Below are 9,637 nucleotides of genomic sequence, written 5' to 3' on the forward strand. Positions count from 1 at the left end.
GGTCAAACAAACAAAAATACATCTGAACAAAAATATAAAATGCAACATGCAACAATTTCAAAGATTTTACTGAGTTACATTTCATAGAAGGAAATCAGCCAATTAAAATACATGCATTCATTCACATTAGGCCCTAATCTATGGGTTTCACATGTCTGGGAATACGGATATGCATCTGTTGGTCACAGATACCTAAAGAAAAAGTAGGGTTGTGGATCAGAAAACCAGTCAGTATCTGGTGTGACCACCATGTGTCACACATCTCATTCGCATAGAGTTGATCAGGTTGTTGATTGTGGCCTGGGGAATGTTGTCCCACTCCTCTTCAATAGCTGTGCAAAGTTGCTGAATATTGGTGGGAACTGGAACACAATGTTGCACACGTCCATCCAGAGCATCCCAAACATGCTCAATGGGTGACATGTCGGGTGATTATGCAGGCCTTGGAAGAACTGGGACCTCTTCAGCTTCCAGGAATTGTGTACAGATCCTTGCAACATGGGGCTGTGCATTATCATGCTGAAACATGAGGTGATGGCGGCAGATGAATGGCACGACAACGGGCCTCAGGATCTAGTCACGGTATCTCTGTGTATTCAAATTGCCATTGATAAAATGCAATTGTGTTCATTGTCCTTAGCTTAAGCCTGCACATACCATAACCCCACCGCCACCATGGGGCACTCTGTTCACAACCTCTCGCCCACCTGACGCACTGTCATTATGACATCATGGATGAATTCTAGAATATACCATATATCCTATAAACCTGGTTAAACTGTCATTATGACATCATGGATGAATTCTAGAATATACCACACGACGCAATGCAAGTGGCCTGTGGTTGTGTGAGGCCAGTTGGACGTACTGCCAAATTCTCTAAAACGAAGTTGGAGGCGGCTTATGGTAGAGGCATGAACATTAAATTCTCTGACAACAGCTCTGGTGGACATTCCTACAGTCAGCATGCCAATTGTACAACCCCTCAAAACTTGAGACATCTGTGGCATAGTGTCCTTTTATTGTCCCCAGCACAAGGTGCACCTTTGTAATGATCATGCTGTTTAATCAGCTTCTTGATATGCCACACCCGTCAGGTGGATGGATTGTCTTTGTAAAGGAGAAATGCTCACCAAGAGGAATATAAACAAATTTGTGCACAACATTTGAGAGAAGCTTTTTGTTCGTATGGAAAGTTTCTGGGATCTTTTATTTCAGCTCATGAAACATGGGACCAACACTTTACATGTTGCGTTTCTATTTGTTCAGTATAATATGACTAAATGTGTTTCTTTCTGTGCTGAACCTAATGCAGCTTGGAGTGATCAGATGACAGAAGTCACATTGAGGTGCCAGGTGTAACTGAGGCTGTAGATGCTCCATATCCATTACCTTGAGTGTTTTATATAATATGACTAAATGTGTTTCTTTCTGTGTTGCAGGGGCAGTCAAGAAATAGAACAGCAAGGCCACAGAACATGACATAAGCAGAGCTGTGGGAGACCACCTCAAGCCCTTGGTAGAGCCGGGGGTGGTGTTTACCACTCCACCACGCCTTCAGCAGGCTGGAAAAGTGGGATTGATCTGTTTGATCCATGTGTTTGTTTCAGTAGTTGAATCCTTTGAAAAATGCACTGGATTGATTGAAAGTGATACATTTACATACCATGCACAATTTTAGACATAGAAACAGAATTGAGTGTTTTCATACTAAGATGGACCAAGATGTGTTGCTTTTACACATATTTGTTCATTGGTTTGGCAAAAAGTCTGTTGATTCAAATCGAATCAAGCTTTATTTACACACATATTTATGCACATTTTAGACATGGAAGCAAATCAATGCGCTTCAAATAAAAAAAAATCATTAAAAAAAAATAAAAAAATAAAAACTGAAATATGTACAACAATGAGGACAAAAAAACTAAAGAATAACAATAAAAACTGAAAGACTAATGATCATTCTAAGGAAAAGACCATTGATTAAAATAGTAAGAATAGGTTGTATTGACTCCTGGCACAAACTATAAGCTTGATTTACGACATTGTTAGTAAACAATATAATTATACAAAAATAAATTGTAAGTTAGTTGCGTAAATAATTATGATTACGAAATGTTAAATTACATTTATGTAATATGAAATATCAAAACCAAATATCCAACCGGAAATATAATCTCGTTTTATTTTAGTAAAACAATATGATAGTAAAACAAATTGTCAGTTGGTTGCGTAAATAATTATGATTACTAAAATGTTACATGAAATGTAAATATGATGAAATACCCCTTTGTTAATATGTATTGGCAATAACTAACTTAAAGTTAAAAACGTTGAAAAAAAATAAGTCTTTAATACTTAAAAAAACAAAAAACAAACGCGTAGATTGAACTTCGGTTTTTCTTCCAACGTCGCTAGTGGGGATATCCCCAAAGTGAAAACACAGTTTTAACGCGTCCAAATCGATCACCAATATGCAGGAACAGTTTGATATATTCAAAACCTAAACATAAAATGTGCTATTTACACAAACACAATAATAATCACATTCCTTGAATTATTTTTTAAAGGAGCACCAAAAACACTTTTAACAAAGTGGCAATAAATTACGGACATCAATCGGATAAAAAAAAATCAGGTTGTAGGTTGCTGTTGAAACTAACACAACTAAAAAAAAAACATGGAAATGGGAGATATCTTTTACCTCACTTTGGAGTGATGCATTTAAATTTAGGAGTCCCCAGAACGAAGAGAAATGCAACACTTACTTGGCATCACTCAAATCAAATATCACACAGAATCTGGGAATAATGTGTACATCATTAGTTAGAGGACAATTTGTAGAAAAACAGCTCGCTACATTTTGAAGTGTTGCATTTTGATTCAAGTGGGTCACCAACGTAACATGGTAAGTGTAACGCAACTCTTTCTTTTGTTAGTCACTTTTTGTTAAATCACATAAATAGTACTCCTTCAAATCAGAGCCTGGATTTTCCCCCTAATATCCATATTATGCTGAAATCAATAGAACAGGGGGACAAACGTTTAGGATTCTACATTGTGACATCATTAAGATACTCCTACTATAATGTTACAACATTCTACATTGTGACATCATTAAAATACTATAAGATGTCTGTCCTGTGTGAATTCTCTGGTGTGATTGTAATGTAGATGATTTTGAAAAGGTCTCCCCACATTCAACGCAGTAGATTCTCTCATGTGTGTGTTTTTAAATGTGCTATCAGGCTGCTTGAGTAAGCAAAATTCTTCCCACATTGATTACAGTTATAAGGCTTCTCTCCTGTGTGTGTTCTCTGGTGTGATTTTAAATTTCCTGCGATAACAAAACTCTTCCCACAGTCAGAGCAACGGAAAGGCTTCTCTCCTGTGTGTGTTCTCTGGTGTATAGTCAGCTGGCTAGGTGAAGTAAAACTCTTCCCACATTGATCACAGCTATACGTTTTCTCTGCCGTGTGTATTCTCTGGTGTACTTTGAGGGAATCTGATCTGGAGTAACTCTTCCCACAGTCAGGGCAGCGGTGAGATTTATCGCCAGTGTGAATTTTCTGGTGTACTTTAAGTGAATCTGATCTGGAGTAACTCTTCCCACAGTCAGAGCAGCGATGAAGTTTCTTCCCTGTGGGTTTCCGTTGGGGATTCTTGAGGTGTTCTGATGTGGAGAGTCTCTTCTCTGCTTCATGATGTTGTTGAGGCTCTCTAGAGGATCCACAATAGTTACGTCTCTCTCCTGTGTGAACAACAAAGTCAGACAGACGGTTAAAGGCCCACAAACAGCAGAAATTCACTGTTTATTTTAGCTGAAAGGTGATGCCCATGATGTTGTGTACAAATTTATTTAACAATTGTCTTAAGACCAGGCCAGATATTCCAGATCCTAAAATTATAAGTAACTAAACTATTTGGAGGACAGATATCCCAGCTCATAGAGTTATATAAGTAACTAAACTATCTGGAGGACAGATATCCCAGATCATAGAGTTATATAAGTAACTAAAAAATGCCACTCATAGTTTGCTGCACAAAACAAATATTAGACAGCAGGGCTCTTGATCCAGGAGAGGTTTCTCTGCTGTTACCAAGCAACGCTTGATCTTGGAAGAAGCTAACCACTTAGCTAGATATCTACTACATTTACTGAACAAAATATAAACAAAACGTGCCATAAGGAAATCAGTCAATTGAAATAAATGAATTAGGCCCTGACCTATGGATTTTACATGACTGGGCAGGGCCGTAAAAATGGGTGGGCCTGGGAGGGCAAAGGTCAACCCACTGGGGGAGCCAGGCCCAGCCAATCCGAATGAGTTTCCCCCCAGAAAAGGGCTTAATGACAGTCATAAATATTCAACACCAAATTCTCTAAACTGATGTTGGAGGCGGCTTATTGTAGAGAAATGAACATTCAACTCTCGGGCAACAGCTGTGGTGGAAATTCCTGCAGTCAGCATGCCAATTGCACGCTCCCTCAAAACTAGATACATCTGTGGAATTGTGTTGTGTGACAAAACTGCAGATTTTAGAGCAGCCTTTTTATTGTCAGATCCAGAATTTATGTGTTTCTAATTTCTTCTCCACTTTTACAGAATGTAAAAGATCTAATGCCATTAAGATGGGGTTACTACACGCAGGGGGACAGAATGTAAAGATGGGGTTACTACACGCAGGGGGACAGAATGTAAAGATGGGGTTACTACACGCAGGGGGACAGAATGTAAAGATGGGGTTACTACACGCAGGGGGACAGAATGTAAAGATGGGGTTACTACACGCAGGGGGACAGAATGTAAAGATGGGGTTACTACACGCAGGGGGACAGAATGTAAAGATGGGGTTACTACACGCAGGGGGGACAGAATGTAAAGATGGGGTTACTACACGCAGGGGGACAGAATGTAAAGATGGGGTTACTACACGCAGGGGGGACAGAATGTAAAGATGGGGTTACTACACGCAGGGGGCCAGAATGTAAAGATGTGGTTACTACACGCAGGGGGGACAGAATGTAAAGATGGGGTTACTACACGCAGGGGGGACAGAATGTAAAGATGGGGTTACTACACGCAGGGGGACAGAATGTAAAGATGGGGTTACTACACGCAGGGGGACAGAATGTAAAGATGGGGTTACTACACGCAGGGGGACAGAATGTAAAGATGGGGTGTATAGGTACAGGGTTAGATAGTAGAGTGTATAGGTACAGGGTTAGATGGTAGAGTGTATAGGTACAGGGTTAGATGGTAGAGTGTATAGGTACAGGGTTAGATAGTAGAGTGTATAGGTACAGGGTTAGATGGTAGAGTGTATAGGTACAGGGTTAGATGGTAGAGTGTATAGGTACAGGGTTAGATGGTAGAGTGTATAGGTACAGGGTTAGATAGTGTATAGGCACAGGGTTAGATAGTGTATAGGTACAGGGTTAGATAGTGTATAGGTACAGGGTTAGATAGTGTATAGGTACAGGGTTAGATAGTGTATAGGTACAGGGTTAGATAGTGTATAGGTACAGGGTTAGATAGTAGAGTGTATAGGTACAGGGTTAGATAGTAGAGTGTATAGGTACAGGGTTAGATGGTAGAGTGTATAGGTACAGGGTTAGATAGTAGAGTGTATAGGTACAGGGTTAGATAGTAGAGTGTATAGGTACAGGGTTAGATGGTAGAGTGTATAGGTACAGGGTTAGATAGTAGAGTGTATAGGTACAGGGTTAGATGGTAGAGTGTATAGGTACAGGGTTAGATGGTAGAGTGTATAGGTACAGGGTTAGATGGTAGAGTGTATAGGTACAGGGTTAGATGGTAGAGTGTATAGGTACAGGGTTAGATGGTAGAGTGTATAGGTACAGGGTTAGATAGTGTATAGGTACAGGGTTAGATAGTGTATAGGTACAGGGTTAGATAGTGTATAGGTACAGGGTTAGATAGTGTATAGGTACAGGGTTAGATAGTGTATAGGTACAGGGTTAGATAGTGGAGTGTATAGGTACAGGGTTAGATAGTGGAGTGTATAGGTACAGGGTTAGATAGTGGAGTGTATAGGTACAGGGTTAGATAGTGTATAGGTACAGGGTTAGATGGTAGAGTGTATAGGTACAGGGTTAGATGGTAGAGTGTATAGGTACAGGGTTAGATGGTAGAGTGTATAGGTACAGGGTTAGATGGTAGAGTGTATAGGTACAGGGTTAGATAGTGTATAGGTACAGGGTTAGATAGTGTATAGGTACAGGGTTAGATAGTGTATAGGTACAGGGTTAGATAGTGTATAGGTACAGGGTTAGATAGTGGAGTGTATAGGTACAGGGTTAGATAGTGTATAGGTACAGGGTTAGATAGTGGAGTGTATAGGTACAGGGTTAGATAGTGTATAGGTACAGGGTTAGATAGTGTATAGGTACAGGGTTAGATAGTGGAGTGTATAGGTACAGGGTTAGATAGTGTATAGGTACAGGGTTAGATAGTGTATAGGTACAGGGTTAGATAGTGGAGTGTATAGGTACAGGGTTAGATAGTGTATAGGTACAGGGTTAGATAGTAGAGTGTATAGGTACAGGGTAAGATGGTGGTGCAATTTTAAATGTTGTCATTCCCCTTATTTTTGTCAGACCAAAATACACAAAACTGTCCTCCGACCAGGCAGCAAAACAACATCTAGTCTGACGAAAAGTCACATGAACTTGAATAAGGGTTCAGAGATATGGCCGTTTTGATAGTGAGAGCGCGACTTTTACCTTTAGTTCAACAACTGCAGTGGGTGTTTCTGTTGTTAGACAGTAAGTTACTTACTGGGGTTAATCAGATGTCCAGTATCCTCCTCTTCTTCTTCCAATATGACAGTTATCTCTCCCTCCTCCTTCACTTCAAAAACGGGATCCTCCTCTTTCTCCTCTTTCACTGCAACATCCTCATCCTCTACTTTTGTTACTGTAACATCCTCCTCTTCCTTCTCCTCTTTCACAACAACGTTCAGCCACAGACCCTCTTTCTCCGTCCAGCAGACCTCCTCTTCTTTATCAGGAGGAGAGTAGCTTAGTGAACTCATGGTCGGAGATGTTAGCTAGCTAGGCTAATGCTAACGTAACCAGCCAGCTACTATAGCTGACTAATAACAACAAAGTACATATGAAATTAAATGGGATAACTAGCTAGACGACAGAAGTGAGTTTAAAACACAGTGGATAATATACATGAACGAGTCTAAAGAGCTTAGATGTTTCAGCTAGCAAGCTACCGAGGTGGCTGACCATTATCACTTAACTATAAAAGAACATGGCTGACTAGTTGGCTTGTCACTAGTTACCACAGCCACAATGTCAACATTGGCAAAACATTTATGAAAACAGAAATCTACTTTTTGTTCTTCATTTAAGATTAGGGTTAGGCATAATCTTAGCAGTGTGATTAAGGTTAGGTTTAAAAAACAGATTTTAAGAAGAGAAGTTATATAAATGGATAGGGGTTTGCCATAATTATGACTTTATGACTGTGGTAAGAAGCGGTCCTTCCACTATCACCAAAGAACAATGAGACAGATCATTCACCGGATGTATAAATATGAAGCATCCGCTTGGCGTTTCCACTCACTACAAAATAGTGTAATGTTTTTTATTATTTTATAAATTCTGTGCGTGTAATGTTTACTGTTCATTTTTATTGTTTATGTCACTTGTGTATATAATCTATGTATATAATCTACTTCACTTGCTTTGGCAATGTTAACATATTGAAACGACCCTGGCTTTATAAGCGCGGATATCGACTCTGCCGCTGGAGCAAGCTTTTACGGGACAATCGATGGCGCCCTGGACTTCGGGCTTGATGGTCGAGGGTTCGAGACCTGCTCCCTGCCGTTTCATTACAATATTTTTCCCTTGCCAATAAAGCCCCTTTAATTGAATTGAATTGATGTGGTCGGCAGTGGGAAAATATGGAACGAGATGGATTGTGGTCGATAATATGCTAATTTTCTAATCGATGAAACATCGTGGAATAAGTTTTATAGACGTTACCCTTTGTCAACGTTTTTAAACAAAATGCGTTGTTTAGAAGGAGTGCAATGGCGAATTGGGTTGTTACGCACACGCTCTTCATAGAGTCGGCGTTCCATAACGGAAACATGCGCATGTACGCTAGAACGGGCCAATAGGATCTTGGTTGCTTGTGTTTGGCTCTGCCCACCTCCTTGCTTGTTCTGCCCACTATTTAATAATTTGTTCCGGTTTGAAACGACGGGTTGTGGTCTATCTTGGTTTAGTTATAACAATCTTTGCTAACACGTCAGACTGTGGCAGACTTCCATGAAAGATCCACGTCGCCATCTGCTGACGAGTTTGTAACGCAGTTGAGGGATTTTATTTTATTTTTATTTCAGACAAAAAGTTAATAATTTTCAAGAATAACATTATTTGGCCCTCTCTCTTTGACCCTCTCTCCCTCTCCTTCTGAGAGGGTCAGAGAGAGAGAGAGATGGATAGAGAGGGTCAAAGAGAGAGAGATGGATAGAGAGGGTCAAAGAGAGACAGAGAGGAATATAGGATGATATTTAGCAGATACAGCCTAAATGTTTCAAATGATTAATACGAACTTTGAGGTTCCTTTCATATAATGTGATATAACATTATTATTGGAAATAAAATAAAACCAATCGTTGAAATTGTTTTAACTTGTAGTCAGAAAATAAAATAAAACATTCCCTCAACTGCGTTTCCTTTCCAAGTCAGCAGAGGGCGCTGTGAGTCTTTCAGGCCAGTCTGCCAGAATGTGACGTGGAGGTGAACTGGACTCTTCTTTTTTTTAAACAACAACAGCAAGTCGGTCGTCACTAGTTACCCAAGTCACAAAGTCATAATTATGGTTAAACCTCGCCCAATTCTCAATTCTACAACTTCTCTTATTAAAATCAGATGTTTAAACCTAACCTTGTGTCTAACCTTAAATGAAGACAAAAACATGTCATGTTTTTTTTTTTTATATATATTTTTTATGATGGCCAATGTTGACATTGTGGCTGTAGTAACTAGTGACAAGCCAACTAGTCAGCCATGTTGTATAGTTAAATGATAATGGTCAGCCACCTCGGTAGCTTGCTAGCTGAAACATTGAAGCTCTTTTAGACTTGTTCATGTATATTATCCACTGTGTTTTAAACTCACTTATGTCGTCTAGCTAGTTATCCCATTTAATTTCATATGTACTTTGTTGTTATTAGTCAGCTAGCTGGCTGGTTTAGTTCACTAGCCTAGATAGCTAACTGTTAGCTAACATCCCCGACCATGAGTTCACTAAGCTACTCTCCTCCAGCTAAAGAAGAGGAGGTCTGCTGGACAGAAAGAGGGTCTGTGGCTGAACGTTGTTGTGAAAGAGGAGAAGGAAGAGGAGGATGTCACTGAAACAAAATTAGAGGATGAGGATGTTGCAGTGAAAGAAGAGAAAGAGGAGGACTCCGTTTTTGGAGTGAAGGAGGAGGGAGAGATAACTGTCATATTGGAAGAAGAAGAGGAGGATACTGGACATCTGATTAACCCCAGTAAGTAACTTACTGTCTTAAAACAGAAACACCCACTGCAGTTGTTGAACTAAAGGGAAAAGTCGTGTGTAACAGAGTCGCGCCCCCCATAACC

The 9,637-nt window shown here is 39.9% G+C and overlaps 1 pseudogene; it reads right to left on the reverse strand.

Annotated features, from left to right (window-relative positions):
- Positions 1 to 2,712: 2,712 nt before the first annotated feature.
- LOC139395859 (zinc finger protein 239-like) lies at positions 2,713 to 7,253 on the reverse strand (annotated as a pseudogene).
- Positions 7,254 to 9,637: the final 2,384 nt, after the last annotated feature.

The sequence above is a fragment of the Oncorhynchus clarkii genome, unplaced genomic scaffold (assembly GCF_045791955.1).
Source record: "Oncorhynchus clarkii lewisi isolate Uvic-CL-2024 unplaced genomic scaffold, UVic_Ocla_1.0 unplaced_contig_450_pilon_pilon, whole genome shotgun sequence".
NCBI lineage: Eukaryota > Metazoa > Chordata > Actinopteri > Salmoniformes > Salmonidae > Oncorhynchus > Oncorhynchus clarkii.